Here is a 17,169-nt window from a genome sequence, read left to right as displayed (position 1 = left end):
TACAAGATTTTATTGTGCAGCACTTTGGCTGACCCTTGCTGTCTTTTAAATGTGCTCTATAAATGACTCGTTAACTGTGCTCTTAATTCCACAAGACAGGAAACACAAACTAAAAAGTTCTTCAAGGTTTTCAAATCATACAGTCATGCTCCCTGTTGATATCAAGTGAAGAATTTTAGTTGTTGAAAAGGAACAGCAACAAACAATAAATAGCTGTTAAAAAAAGACCTATAGAGCATCTCAAAATAAGTTTGTGTGTATGGTGAAGTCATAGGTTCACTGCAGTTGCTGAATGCAAGATATAATATAAAAATATAAATAAAAAAATATATAAAATGTTATACTACTTTTTACATTTTCCTTATTTTAAGTGTTAACTGAACCCAACAGAAAATTGTACTGAATATGGAAAGTTCCTTTTAGAAGGAACTCGGTTATATGTTTTGTTTGTGAAATGTGTCAAAAAATGAGAATGACAATGAAAAAAAACTACTTAAACTTTTACATTCATTTGCTTTAAATGCTGCAAATAGCTGTTGACCAAAAATCACAGAATGCATTCTTAACAAGATTGTATAAAATGTTATAATTTGGTGGTGATCTGTACGCATTATGAAAACGTTTTGCTCAGCACTTGAGAGTACAGTACACGTGAAATTATTTCAATGTGCACACATTATACTCCATGCAGACTCTCCCTCTTGAGTGTTAATGTGAAGAGAGAACTCTCTTCCTCCAAATGGCCAACAGTGTTCAGCCTATCAGCATTCATCTGTAGGAAATGGAAAGTACAGTACACAACTTGACCTAACTTGACCTAAACATGCAGACATTATATAGCTTATTGCTTTCTGTTCTTTAGTTTGTGTATGTCCATTTCTTTCTCTCACATACACACACTGGGCAGTAAACTACAGCAAAGTTTGACTTTTTGCAGTTTCTTTATGAAGTGATTTCCTCCAGAGTCTGCTGGTAATAGCTGGTGGGTCAGCTGTTATTACAATAAATTATATGATGTTTCATTCACAATCAAAAACAGGTGACTTTTAATGGTCATTATAAGTAATTCATACTCTCTTCTGCACACTGTTTAGACAGGTAGGCACCATCACATCAACTTTATTGATAAACCAAAATCTTCATCCTATACTGAGTAAATAAATCTAGCAATTAAACGTTTAAATCCAAACCAAGCTTCAGAAACTCACTGCATCTCTCCAAGAACAGATTGGCCCTTCTGGAATCTTAACAGTGATAGAGACCATAACAAAACATGATTGATTATTTTTCACCATTAATAAGCTCTCTGATGCAGAGCTCCTGGGTGGAAATTGTTGGGTAAGTGTTTGAGTTTTCCTTTCATGAGAAATGCAACTGATACTCATTTGATTCAGCTTGATCACACATTCTCTTATAGACCTATAGTCTACATGAGAAGTGTCTGAGTCAGTTTGACTCGTGATTCTTCAATAGCCAGTTTATCAGTGTTTCCTGGAAAGATGATCTTTTATGTGCAAGAAAGTGTCAACCAAATTTTTCTCCTTAATTGATAGTTGAAGTTGGGAAGATGTTCTGCTGGAGGACTTTATAAACTCTCATAACTTTTTATTGGATTTGGTCTTTCTTAGAAACAGACTTTGAAAACTTACAATTATGAGTGAACAGAACTTGAGGGTTAAGGGCCTTGCTCAGGGGGCCAACAGAGGGAACTTGGCAGTGGCAGGGATTGAACCAGCAATCTTCCAATTATAAGTCAATTACCCTAACTACTGAGCTATCACTGCCTTTTTACTGGACATCAACTTTCAGATGCATTTAAAATTCTGTTCAAGTAATATTCCATCGTGATTTAATGGTAAGGAACGTGGTTTTGCTGGCCACAAAATTGTGGGTCAGCAAATGAATTTAAATTTCACATAGAAAATTTTGCTGGGTATAAAAAGGATTCTGTCCATTGTTGAGCTCATGGGCAGCAGGTTAAACTACTGATTTCTCCAGGTGTTCTTCATCTGGAACAGACCATTATACTCTCATTAAACACACATCAACAGTAAGATTAGCTGAGGAAATAAAACCTTTGAAATTAAAGGCAAATAACAGATTATTGTCTAAATATGGTTTTGGTCACAGAACAAAATATCCTGACCTCAAAAATATGTCCAAACCATCATTAACAAATCTACCATAAAAGGTTAACAGAAATGCTCATTTAGCAACCAGTTCTGATAGTAATAGTTCCAAACACTGATCCCCACTGAAATTCAATACATAAAAAGGCATATAAAGCCATGTTATTTAGAAAATCACGTGAGCTAGCTTATACATGAGGAATAAAAGGATTTGTTTAGCTCAAAGGATATTAATTTACTGTGTTCCTGTTACAACAGGATGCACAATGATGGAGTAAGAGTATATTGATTCTTGCATGATACTGCTAACATAAAACTGTAAATAACATACAAAAGTTATCATTTCTCTCTAGACCCTCACAGTGGGGATAAGAGTTACCCCTTTAAAGATGTAGTGTCATTGTTTTTGCAGTGAACCCATTCTCATTGTTCATGCTTTTTTAGCCCATCATTTAGGAACCTTGCATTCCTTACATGAAAAAGCCCCTGAGCTGTAGACAAGATGCACTGTGCTCAGGATGCTGTGGTTAAAGACCTGACACAAACGTCTTCCTCTATTGAGTTAATTCACATAAAACCTTCCATAATACTACCTGCCTTCTGATGTTTATCTGCTAGCACCAGTGTGCAAAAACAAAGAAGAAACTTTCCTTTTTGGTTTGTGGAGTGCCCCTCTGAATGTCCTATTTTTTTCACTCTTTCTCAAACCTTTTTAAAATTTGTTTCAACCTGTCAACATTGGTAATTTAGATTCACAAGGCTGTCTAGAAACTCTTTTCTAGACACTTTTCTAGAAACCAACTATTTCAGACATGTTTCTTTTTTAAAAGCATGTTGAAAAGTACAGTAAAACCCCACACAGTAATAACACTCGTTTCCCCCCACCCCATCTTCTCACATTGATGTCTGCTTATGGCTTGACGTGATATTACTGAATGCCACAGGCGATGCTTATTGGCTGCAGGCCTGCGAAAGTCGCTTCTCATTTGTATAATGTGCTCTCATTTGCGCTTGGTACTCAGCGCGCTCGCTCCCATACTCCTCCATGATAACCGCCTTTCGCTGCAACGTAAAGACACCATTACATTAGTCCGGTGTGGCAACACAATGCAAAGGATCCCATTCATTTTAATGTGAAGCGCCGGTTCAGGCAGGCCGCGCGGTACATAGGTCGACACGTGGAGTTAGAGGAATGCGATGCGGTGAAAAGGTGAACCGATCTAAATTTTATGTAAATGAATCCAGCCAGTGCGAGGCGTCAATCCAATTACAAGACTGCGTGATTAGCGTCAACAGTGCTATGATTAAATGAGTATTCCCGTTCCGATTAAGTATGGGAGATCCATCCTGCCAAATTGTGGGAACTCTGGTCAGCGCTACAATGCCTGGAGAAAAGTTGCATTGTTCTTGAATATAACCTTGTTCCCCTATATTCTGCTCACTTTGTAGTTTAGTTAATGTTATGATCCTCAGTAAAATGTTTAATTTTGTTTAGATGACGCAGGGAACGCATCACGCCGCAAGCGGCGGGCCGGACCTATGTAAATGCACCGTTAAAATACAAACAGCTGCGAACGTGCTACTTCCACAGCTCTGCTTAGGCTTAATGTTTCCATGGATTCATGCAGCGCATTTTCAAGAGTCAACCATAATACGTCTGATACATTAAACGCGTCCAACTAGCCCACTTGTTATTGCATTAAACACATTTTTGAACAACAAACATGAAATAAACACGCTAACGTTACACCCCCATTGTTGTTGCTTTTTACAAAGTAGCGACAATTTGTACTGCGTCATTGCTCAGGTATTTACTGTTTTTTCTTATTGGGATTACACTGTCATGTGTAAAATCAAACGAGGCACTGGAGTCAGCATCCAGGATTGTAGAGAAAAACAGAAGATGAACTTTATTGACACCAAAAAGGTATGCATCAAAGGAGATTCCTCAAGAATGAGTAAAAACCTTAAGTTTGGAGTTGGTTATTATTCTCTACCTCTTTCCCTCCCTAGGGAAGTGTCATCCTCCAATGATGTCCCTCTATCTTATTTTCTTATCTCTTATTGCCTCCTCCTCCTTTCTCTTGGAAAAAAAACAACAACATTGTATTAATATATTGATATCTGCTTGGCCATAATTTTTCTCCTGACATTATTTATGATCCAGATGATATAAACTGGTTTGCTTTTTCAAATATTAATGTTAAATTTAGGCCCAGGCCTAGCAAATTTACTACTTTGAAATTAGGCCCGAAGCCAAATAGATTTATAGCTTCGAACTTAAGCGTCAGGCCTCTTTTTTAAATCAATTTTATGTTCAGACATGTTTTCTTCACCAGGTGTATAAAAATAGCATAAACAAGCAATACCACACAAGGATGACTAAAATGTGTCACATGATTTGAAAAAGTCCCATGAAAAGATCATACACATTTAAAAGTTTTTGTATTTGGTTAGTTTAGGCTTTATACAATTTTTGTACCCTGTGTCTATCTAGGCGTTATTGCCTGCACCATATAGTGAAAATGCAAGTTCTTTCTGCACATTTGAAGTGGCAAGCTGTTGATTACTTTCCATTGCAGGCATGCAAGCTGTGAGCTCACACTGAGCACACTCTGGAAAGAAAGGCTCTAGCACAAAACTGCAATGGCAGAAAACCATAGAGGGACTCAGGATATTTAAATATATGCAGTTGTAGTTATAGGGTAGGGACTGGAGGCATGGAACAGCACCTTTTCTCACCTTCAGTGCAGGCCTCATGGGTCATGTGAATAAACCCAGGGGAACATGTGGATGAGCTTGAAATGGACATACTGGGTTTATGAAAATGACTTTTTTAAAGTCTTTTGTGACAGTTCCTGTGGACAATTCACCAGTACCTTAGTTATTGCCTTATTAACTGTGTGTATGTATGCAAAACCTCATACACAAAGCTGAAAAAAATATTATTAAGTTAATTACAAGAATATAATTATATAATATAATAAGAATATATACTGACAAATGGTCTGTTGTTGTGGCATATTATTCATAAAATGTCCAGATTCATTTCCACTGTAAATAATAATGGTTAGTAAAGTACCATTTTTCATGTAAGCAAATTTTAATGTGCCCCTACACTCATGTCGTCTTGAGCAATGACAGTTTTATGTTGTCAGTATGATAGAGTACAGTAGAATATGTTTCCATATACAGCACTTGACAAATTGACAGTCTTTAAACTGCAGCATGTAAATCATATTCAGTGTAAGAACAGGTCACAGTGAATTTCTCTAGATCTCGGGAGGACAGTTCACAAGGCTCTTCAGTGTAAGGAAGGCACATTGCCTTTGAAAACAAGGCATTTTCCTGGATAAAATCTAAGACCGACTAGCAGAAAGCATGTGTGGCAGAATGGACATAACCGAACCCTCCAGCCCATTATGGTACATGTGAGAAATAGGAATAGTAAGAAATGGGATACAGGTTATGATAATGTCTAGGGAACAGCAAGAAAATTAGAAGGAAATCTGTCTGGATCATAAGGAATGGCATGTAAAACACAGTATGAAGTTCCATGACTCAGTCATGGTCAGTCAATATGCAATTTCCTCAAGCATGAAAAGATACATATAAAAGTTATAAATTAAAGTTTCTGTGGTCTGTCTGTGGTCCTTGTCAAGGAGATTAAGCCCCAAGATGTCATTCTAACCCCAGAGAATATGTAACTAACAAAATGTTACCCAAAAGTTTATTTGTAATCATAAGTAGGGTGGCCATATTTTTGCAGACACAATGTGGGATGCAGTGTCAGGGATGGGGGTACAAATAAGACATTTTACATAAAACCCAAGGAATTTTACATAAAACCCAGGTATCATATTTCCTTTTCTAGCTGGAAGTGCTGGGTCATAGCAGGTGGGGGACAGGTTAGAGGAATTTTTCATTTAAAGTGATTTTTTGCAGAACACATTTGTCCATCAGTAACCTCGAATAGGATTTCCTACAGTTAATTCCATTCTGTAATGCTTTATCATTTCATTTGCATTAGTGCCTTCATCAAAAAGTGTATTTTCATTAGTTCCACACAGAGAGCTGGTATTCTGGATGCAACATGGGAAATGCTGTCCTGAACCTCACTCCATAGTGGGATACAAAGTGAGCTAGCTACACAGCAATATATACAGTGAGATAGACAGTGGGATATACAGTGGGATATAAGTTGGATAGACAAGGGAATATACAGTGGGATACACAGTGGGATACCGCCATGCAAGGCCCAATGAGCTTCTGTGCATTCAAATAATCCAGCCCAAAGGTGCAGGTAATCAAGAGCAGTGGGAAAAAAATGTGTCAAAAACAATGGAGAAGGCTTCTTCTGTTATACTGCCAGCCTCAGTCAAAGTGTCCAGCTGTGTCTGAACCCTGATTGTGAAAGGATTTTATGTGCACGTTGCCATACACTTGAGGTAGCAGATATGCTGTGAAACCTCAGCAACAGATGTTCCTCCCAGTAATGCTCTCAGTATGCTAAAATGTAGCTTCTGCCAGGTAGCAAAAATAAATCTACAGTTTTGTGCAAGTATCAGTGAAATGTTGTCTTAACATTTGGGGACAGTTGACTTGTGAGAACAAGTAGGCATTTAGTCCATCAAACAACAGTAAAATTCTCTCAAGAAGTGGCCCCGAAGAGGGAAACTGTGTGCTGTAATGTTGCACACATTTAGCATACTCAACCTTTGCAAAATTTCAAGTCTTTTAGCTCCTCAAAGCACACTGGGTATATGTGGAAGTACTTATATACTTTCCCTGAAAAACACTTTATTTTCACATGTACATTCCAAATTGATAAGAAGACAATCTGAAGCAGTTTGAAAACAACTGTATACAATATGAGCAGCACAACTTATGTCTAAAATGTCTTTCCCTCTTGACACTGCAAATATTAGGCCAGTATGGATCTGCAGTGTTGGGGAAAGCTTGGAGAAGTATTAGACAAAATCTATGTGGAACTGATGGCACTGAGTACACATTAACGGTGCCAGTGGGCTGGGTATGTCCTTACGGAGGCCAGAATGAATTTTATGGGTTAACCAGTGACTGTCCGCATGGGGTCAGCATAGCTGTGTGTGCTATTGGCACACAGCGTAGAGCCAATGTTGAACTGGTGGTATAGAGCATGCAGTGGGGCTGGCTATGGCCTTCTTCACCAGGGAGGACAGTTTGGGTTTATGTTTAAAGAGGTGCAGCTTGGCTTAAAAGTGATCTTGGAGGGGTTGGGGTTGGGATGCCAGACCTCACTTTTGAGCCTTCTGGAGGTGTCATGGGTTTAATTCAATGAAACACAGATGATGGGGAGTGTCTACCTAATGATCCATGAGAAGAACTCATGATGTTGTGGATGCTGGTATGAAGTGAGTGGACTGGGCCCTATGTGAAGTTCTAATGGCTTCACATAGGATATTTGTCATTTTGAGTAGAATTACAATTCTTCCCATTCATGTAGCACTGCCAGAGACAGTATCTGTGTTGTCTATACAAAGCCCAATAATGTAAGAATGTTTCTTGATAAGTTATCTGATAAGTTACTATCAAATACTCTCATTTATCAGTCAGCAGTTTCTCCAGGCAAAGAAGAAAATTATTTTAGTGTTTACTGCACTCAGTGGCAGGAAATAATGCACCAACAATGGAAAAAACAAAACAAAAAAAGCTTTGTGGTTTGATGCATCCACATTTGGAGTGATAAAATAATACTTTTGTAAATAACTGAACTTTTTTTGATACCAGGTTTATCATATTACAAACAATAAACTCTGATTTGGTTCGAGCACAAACAAAATTTGCATAGTACACCTTGCTGATTAGTTTCGCAGTGCGGTCAGGTGATCTAACTATGTCCATGAACCACTGAATGATATGCAGACTGCCGCACTGCATGGATCTTGTCCAAATCAGTGCAATAAAAATTGCTGTCTCGGATTTGCGGACTAACGTTTTTCGGTTTCTCTGTTTTGTTTGATTTTTGTTTTACTGTGTTGGTTGGTTAGTTCCACACGTTTGGCATAGCACTTTGCTGCTATCTGATATGATATCTCAATAATTTATATTTATTTCTGAAGCTGGGTGATGAAAGGACAAACTCACCTTGTCATCTCAAGAATGATGTTCGAGCCGAGTGACGCCTGTTCAACTTAATATACTTGTTTGACTTAATGCGGCGCGAAGTTTGTTTTGGTTCAAATTAGTCGGCGACATTGGCGCGTCACGATGACAGACGCAGTTATAATATCCTGAGTGTGACCCATTACAGTCGCTCTCCACGGATTGCACGAGCCAAGGGACTGCTTGATGATCTTAATATCAGATAGAATATCAGATGACAAACATGTACCCACACACTGTAGTTAATACAGCAAGTAGGCTATTAAAATATTTAGTGTGTGCGGATATTATGCCAACATGCAAAATTTAATATTATATTCTTTAAAAATTTGTATATATTTGTATGTTGCAAGCAAAACTGTTAGACAATTATATATTCTAATATATATATTTGTACTTTTCATAAGTGCAGTCGAAGTGCACTTCCAAATGTGTTCTAAATGACTTTTCCTTCAGCCCCAGATTAAGACTTTAAACGTATATAAAGTGTAACAGAACCCGTTACCGCTTACTTGGTGGCAACGGTGAACACAAAAAGTTATTTGGAAAAAAAGAGTGAAAACAACAATAGGAAGGAACACAGCTAGGCTTTATTGCAGTCCTGCTGGTAGCCATGTCACATGACAGCCAGTTAACGCATGGCAAGCGCAAACTAATTCAAACACCAGTTTGTTAGGCTGTTCTCATTTTTTCTCTTTATGGTAAGTAGTATGTATATATACATATGCCAGCTAAATGTCATGAACATAAATATATATGGCATTTATCCAAAGCAACTTACAATTATGAGTACAACTTGAGGCTTAAGGGCCTTGCTAATGGTGCAAACAGAAGCAACAGTGGCATTTAAACCAGCAACTTTCAATTACAAGTCAAGTAACTTAACCACTGAGCTACCACTGCCCCTGTTAAACTGATACAGGACCATGTGTTTTGGTCTGAGTATGACAGGAAGCCTATCTGACTAAGACACTGGGCCCTTAGATGCAGACGTATGAATAATCTCAAAGTTTAAAGTGTTTTCTCTTACCCTTCAAGTCAAATGCAGATTTCAGGATCAAAGTGCATATTTCAAAATGAATCAAAATGGCACTGCCAAAACCAAGGAACATTAAAGTTACTTAAATCAGATGATGTAAACAATGTTGGGTGGAGATATAGGTTTTAAGATGGTGTGTGTGTGTGTGTGTGTGTGTGTGTGTGTGTGTGTGTGTGTGTGTGTGTGTGTGTGTGAGTGAAAGAGAGAGAGAGAGCAGGTATTTGGCTTGTGTGTCATGACATTTTGAGTGACTCCTGTTTTCAGTTGCATTAGGAAGGGCAAAGGTCACTGAAGGTTATTACAATGCAGACTTTAGTGTTTCCTTTGTTTAAACACACACAAACACACATATATTCATATATCCCTAAAGGCCTTGACTTGTGTGAATAAATACACACACACACACACACACACACACACACACTTTCTGCCCTCTTATATGTAATACTTCTGACTTTACTCAGTTCAAATCACACAAGTCAATGCCTTTACGGATATCTGAATAATAGAGCCATGTGTGTTCTAGACTAAGGTTGCAACTAAATTTTTCATAAATTAAGCAACAAGGATGAGAACCACTGCACTAAACAATTTAATTTAAACTTTGGTGATGGTGTGAGTCGATTTCAGCCAACCTTTTGGCAATAAAGCTTTCTGTGTGTCAACATTTTCTGAATCCTTTGATTTCATTTTTCTGTTTGTGAATGTATTAGTATGAAATTAGGGAGCTGTTTTAGCTCTTACCTCAAAGTTCATTTTTAAAATGAACAAATTCTTGAAATTGAGGTGCACAGATTGAGAGAACAAATTATTAAGCATACATTTTCTTTCATTAACTGAAGAAAATATAGCACCAGTAAACAAATAACTTCAGAATTACCACAGCCTACTGTAATAATCATCCTTTAAAAGTCCAATATGTAATATTTTTCATGTACCTGAATCATTTCATGTATTGGTTATGTGTTGCAAGTACTTCCAGAGTTAGCTCCTTGCAATTAGCGCCTTGCAATTTATAAAAAAAAACAAAACAAACAAACTTGTTTTTCCACTCAATTAGATCAGCTGCTGATAAGGAACTTTTGGATAGCCACCTGTTTTGTTAGAAATAACTTTCCCTCAGTTTTTCTGTTCAAATTGCAGTTTAGTACACAACACATTGTTGTTGCTTAAAATCATGTTTAGAAGAACAATGGAGGGAGAAATCCATTACAATAATTGATTATGCTAAGTTATGCAGCTTTAGTACATTCTATTCATACTATGTGCAGTACAGATGACTTTAACTTACTGAGTGTCTTAAAAATGGATTAACTGACAGCATATTGAACTGCCCATTTAAAACACCATGAAGACTCACTTAGACCTGCAAGTTTCCATTTCTACACTTTAAGAGGGAAGAGAAACTTTGTGCTGCTGGTAATCCTGACCAAGAGTAAATAAATACATCCACCCTTTGACTTTATTACCTTCCCTTTTCTCTCCCTCTGTTTTTCTCTCTCTCATAGTTGTTTCCAGGAAGGAGGCATGGGCTAGAGAGGTGCTTTTAGAACTCAGCTGATCCAGTCTCGTCAGAGGCAAAGGAGAACAGGCTTGTGAGCTACTCCTCCACAGAGTCATGGAAAAAGTGTGTCACCCAACCCCCTATGAAGAGTAAATACACACTATTGTTGGTCTGAATTAATTAAGATACAGCATTTGTTGCTCTCCTCTAGCTTTTGTAGCATCTGAACATGCAGACCAGATTGTAAAATAGCACCTTTTTCTACTTTCTGTCTTAAATAGCATCTCCTATTTCCTCCAAGGAGAATGAAGTTCTAGATGAATGATGTCCTAGATGAATGAAGGCCTAGATTTTGAATTGTAGAATGCTTTTAAGTTTGTGCCCTGAGGGATATTGATATGACATAAGATATAAGATAATAGCAACAATGGCCTTGAACTGGATGGCCTTGGTGTTCCTGCGGGGGCCTGCTGGAATCTCACAAGGAGGAACCTGTCAGTTCAGTTCTCAGCAATGAAGCTGTCGCAGTCAAGCTGTGAGTTGGCAGTATAATACAAACCTCCATCTGGGGCTTCCATCTTACAAAACTATGTCAGTACTGTGCAAATTCAATTAAATGAAATTCAGTGCACCTCAGGCCCCAGTGGCCACGATCAGTAATTCTGCATGGAGTTCTCCTTTATACAACCACGTCAAATCCCTGCCGCAGGCTCCTTGGGGGCAGACTATCTGCTCACCTGTGTGCTGTCTGTCCTCTGCTTCACTCTAGGTCAGCAGCCTGCCTGTCATGAGCGCTGTGTACTTTCCAGAGGAATTACTCATCCCATAGGCTCTTTCACTGTCACCTCCCAACTCCTGAAAAATCCCCACCAGGAAGTGTCGTCAAAGATACCACCAGCATGCCTCAGGGCTCCAGAAATACCGTTCACACAACATTTCATGCTTTACTGTCACTGCTGAAACTGCTGAATCATTTTAACAAGTGTGTCAAGTTTTATTTATTTCAATAATTAGGATGATCCTGAAAATTCACGCTTTATCTTTTACATCTATACATAAGAGTATAAATAAACCAATGTTTTTATATGTGTTTGTTTACCCTTTATCTGTCCTTGGTGGAGCCATTGAGAAGGTCTTTTAAAGGTTTGCCCTACTTCAGTGCTATGTGGCACTCTAGGCACCCTCCCCCCACGCAGACCAGCCTAGGGTTATGTGCTTTGTTCAGGTGTACATCTGTAGTCAACTTGGAAACTGTTGAACCAATGTGTGTGCGTGTAGGTATTCCAGACCAGTGAGTCACTGTGTACCGCAGTGTGGTAATTGGCTGATCTGGGCAGGGTTATATTAAGCAGGTATAAAGTTCAGGTGGGTTCCTCCTTTAGCCTGAATACACTGAACTGGAGTGTCTCTGCTGAAGCATTTGCCCCATTTAATCATAAATGAATAACTCAGAGCAACAAAGTGATCAGGGACCTTTGTTTTCATTAAGAGTCACATATCACTCTTCTCACTGTGAGTGTTTTGATTGTTTTAAAAAGCATTAATTATAACGATTGCAATGGTCAAGAAAATAAGTTAATAAAGGGAAATAAATAAATGTATTTATTTTACTGCCCCTACTCAAGACAAAATATGCCTGCCAGAATCTACTTCTTTAAAATAAATTTAGTCTGTACCCAATTTTTAGTTGCACCATAAAAAGGTTACTTCTGCCAAAACATTCTGTATTTACATTCTCATCAGTACCTTCTATTCAGCTAGTCATAAAGCAGCAGCTGGCATCTAATGAAACAATAACCCTTTGAGGAACCTTACTTAGCTATTCGGCTGCATGTGGCTACTGTGTATTTGTTAAGAATGTGTGCGCGCACTGGTCAGCAGTGTGTATTGTTGGCCTACTAAAGGGCAGGACTGTGTGAGAGCTAAGAGAAATCAGGACAAGGAACCTGTGTGACATGAGTCATCGCATTTTGTTACCAGGCTGATTTCACAGGAGCCACTATATTTCAACACTATGACTGTTCATTTCTCCTTTCACAAAAAACCCAGCACATTTGTTGTTAAGCTAGGCAATGCTGTAGCAGACAAAGGCTAGAATCTGTTTAATGGTGAGGTAAAATGGCTATCATCATCATGCAATTGTTGTTTTCAATCTCAATTTTAAAGAATCAGACAAGAGGATTAACTGTATAGGTGGTGGCTGGCTTCGTCAGTTCTTCTGTTCACTATGACACTGGGGTCCTCCGATTAAGGACTTTCTATAATTAACTGTTCACTTGACAAACCACTACTGCATTACAAAAATGCTGTTTTAGAAATCAGCCTATATGTTTTAAAATACATCAAAAATGGCTATTAAGCCAAAAAATGTGATATAGGCAAAACATTATACTAAGCGATCCTAAAAGCAGACAGAAAATATTTTTGTCAACTCAAGAAAGTATCAAATTTTTATTAATATAATTCTCATCATTTTTCTTTAGCCAGTGATCTCCTGTCTTCAACCTCCTACCTGGGTCTCCCTCAACTGGGTGAACGCTACCAACATGAAAATCTCAGCTATGGTCAGGATTCAGAAGCGCAATCTTTCAATGATATTGCAAAACCTTAGTCAGTTGTGCTGTTTGGAATTAGTTGACTTCTTGCAAGTATTTATTTGCTAAAGGAGTAAAGTGTAAAAATGTCTCAAAATGAGTTTAAACAATCTTCTTTCACAACAATCTCATAATGCAAAATGTAGCCTATATTGCATGTATTTAAGATAAAAATGTTTTTAGTAATTTTAAAGAACACAAATTCATCTTAGTTTTTAATAATGTCATTGAAGACACTTTATATTCTACAAATAAGCATAGTCTGTATCTAACAAAAATAACCTTCTATTTAAATTTGCACAAATGGTAAGAGCATCCTGCCATTAGCCGGGCATACACATGCAGCTGTACCTTACGCAAAAGCTCTGTAAAAACTCTATAAAATAACCTATGCCAATATATTATTTAAATAACCATGTGGTATAGAAGTAGCATATACATTTCAAATGACAATCCTTGTCATACATATTTCATGTTAAAGCTTATTTATATAATGTAAGATCTAATGGAAAGTTCTAGGTGTGGGAGATAACTAACCATAAGTAACCATTACTAAATATCCAACATGAACTCATGATCATTTATAGACCCTTGGCATATGGGTTGTTGCATAACACCCCATCAGTGTGAGCCCCTATGGATCAGTGTTAACAGCCATCACAGCCATGTGCAGGGCAATGAAAGCTCACAGGGACACATGTACAGTCACCCCGAGTGGCAAGCACCATCTCATGTTGAGTTCCATGGATCAATCAGACAAGGGAACGGATAAGAGTTTCACTCCCAGGACTGGGCATGGTAGAGAGGGGAAGAGACAAACTCCACACTGCTGTGGCTTCAGGTGGGCCCCTGACATGTGAACGGATCCCTGCTCCAGAAGATCTCCATGCTGTATTTAATCCTACAGCTAAACTAACCCAGTTAATCGAGGATTTCAAATGTGTCTGAATATAAAAGATAAGTATGATATGTTAGGGCAGGGAGGACCAAAACTGCTTGTCTCAGGGATGACAGAGTACCAGACTAATCTGTCTGCTCCTCCTTATACTCGTGCAACAAATGATCAAATTACCAAGATCAATGGTCCTCTGGCACAGCATGACTTTTGCAGTTTTGTGTTGCCCCTGCTCTAACAACCCATTCCTCATCTTATCATCTATTCCAACCTTTCATGAAACTCTGTCAGCGAGGTAAAAACCTAAACCTCAGAAGCACAGATCTCCAGGATAACACAGGCACTAGAGAGTGCTGAAAGAGACAAAGCAACAGTCGAGTGAATACAGTTAAGGTTGCAGTGTCTACAGTGCAGCCCCCCTTCAAACCCCCAAATTCTTCCGTCGTGCCTGGGCCAACTTTAGAAGGTGGTGGTGTGGGTGGCGCTGGGAGGGTCACGGAGACCAGGGTGAAGTTTAATCTCAGTGGAGCAGCACCTGATTGTGAGACTTTTGTTTACACAGAGGACAAAGCCAAGAGAGGGGAAAGACACAGCAGCTCAGCATGTCAGGGCGTGTCCCTGTCTGAGGAGAGCAGCAGAGCCCGTCGCCCCAGGCTCTGAGCTCACTCACTGCACCCTAGACAGAGTTTCTCCTCTCTCTCTCTCTCTCTCTGTCTGTCTGTCTGTTTTATTCTCTCTCTCGCACCCTCTCTTTCTCTTTTGCTCTCTCGGGCTCTCTTTCTCACTGGCTTGGCTGAAACTACTGCCAGGTTGGACGTGGTGAATAAACAAAAGACAGACTACTGTCTCAGGATAATGACCCCAGACAGCCCAATAAAACACAGGAGGCAGGACATGAAGGATTAGGGTTGAGATGTCATGGTGCAGTTGCTGATTATTATCTTACATGTCCTTTTTTATCAGGCAGAAACTTGAGCAGAAACACACACATGCATCATTCCCACTGCTTACTGCCCCCCCCTTCCTAGTTGATCACACAGAAACTCAAAGTTCTGTGCAAATATTGAGCATGCAAATGGAACTAACCAACATACCTAAGTTATTTTACTTTACACTGAGCCATGCCTAAACTCTTCTTTTCTTTGTTCTCGCAAAACACACTGATGTAGAGGCAAAAGAAGTCTCGACAGCCTAGATGATGATGAGGCAGAGAGAGTACAAGTTAAAATATGGGTCATTTGATGGTCTGACAGCTCAAGCCGCCTATAGTCGGCACACACTGCTTGCTGTAGTCTTGTATAGACAGGGCTAAACACTCAGGATGTTTCTTAATGCCATGAGTCACTTCAGTCACTTCTGCAAGGTGGGTTTCAGTGGCCTGTAAACAGATAGTCATCATATCTGTATCACACACGTGCGTGGGCTCCTACATGTCTGTCTAACAACATTGTTTTTTTTCTCCTTCTTCTCTTCTCACTCTTCAGCACACAAAGGTAGCACACCCTCACACACTGCCGCTCCTTTTCAGTGGATAAGATAACAGTTATAATACTGGGCTACTTTTACCTGCCATTATATGGCAGTTAAGATATGTGATGCAAGCGTCAGGCCTAAGGTTGCAATTCAAAGATCTTCTGCACGTCAAGAACGGTTAGTGAACATGGCGTGAAGAGTCACGTAGCCTTGGATGTCGCACAACTTCCTGTGTTTTCCGCTGAGTCATAGGAGCAGATGGTGGGAGGGGTCAGGAAGAAACGTGGGGCCACAACTCTGTATCGGGTCCTAAAAGTTCTTCCCATTGTTTTTGATTCAGGCGTTACATACTGATTTAGTAGGTTGCAATATGTAACAGCTGGAGTGTCTGTGAAGCCTCCTCTTTCCAGAGGAAAGGGTTAGGGTTAGTCAAATTGTCAAATTTGAATGTCAGTGTTATATGAGAGGCTATTAAATGTAATATATTTGCAACAACATGGAAGAGGTTACAGACATGCTAAAGTGTCTATTTTTTATTATTCTGCTTCAAACCATTTTTGTTTTGTGAAAGCTAATTTACTTCTACCTGAAACGCCACTCTACTCTAATACTCCACTCTCTATTATCCACTCCTACTAATGTAAGGCCAGAGCAAAGAGTCCAGTCAACACATGAAATGAACTATTTTTATGCTTTAGATCACTGATTTCAGGGACATTAGCTGCATGTTTTCCGGTAGATGACTAACAGTGGTCCACAAAAGACACTGTGTTGCTAACATAAAGCCACTTCCTAATTTTTTTTTTCAGTTTTCACGTCAAACCTATTGCTGAGTCCTTATTGATACTGGTTAAAATTTCTTCTGATTTAAGGATAATCTTAATCCTAATTTTAGATTTTTAGATTTAGACATTAAGTGAGTCAAGCCACCATATGGCATAAATTACATGTAATGTATTTAGCACTAGCCCTGTTCCTGATTGTGGTAGTGCAAGGGAAACTCTAAGGATGTCCCTAAAGAGAAAAATATCAAAAAATCACTTTACATCAGGGACCTATTGACAGGATGTATGCGTCATGAGACAAAGTGTGAATGCAAGTTTCAGTCGCTCCATATTTATAGAGTTTTGTTTTTCAACAAGATGGAGAGAGAAAGAGTGAGAGTGAGAGAGATGTCAGGTTAAACTTATAACAAGCTTTCTATCTGACTGGGAAACCTCAGTAGAAATACTTAAGAATTTACAGTCTCATAGGCTGGTCTATGTGGATGTTGACACTTAATGCAAGTTAAAAATGAACCTGAGTTAAAGTATTAAATTAACTTCACTAAATTGTACTCAATTATCAAAAGTAAACATTGTATGTAGCTTAGTGTATATGGCATATGTAAC

Source organism: Electrophorus electricus, chromosome 12 (genome assembly GCF_041902795.1).
Source record: "Electrophorus electricus isolate QZ-2024a chromosome 12, ASM4190279v1, whole genome shotgun sequence".
NCBI classification, from domain to species: domain Eukaryota; kingdom Metazoa; phylum Chordata; class Actinopteri; order Gymnotiformes; family Gymnotidae; genus Electrophorus; species Electrophorus electricus.
Note: the sequence above shows the minus strand (reverse complement) of the source record.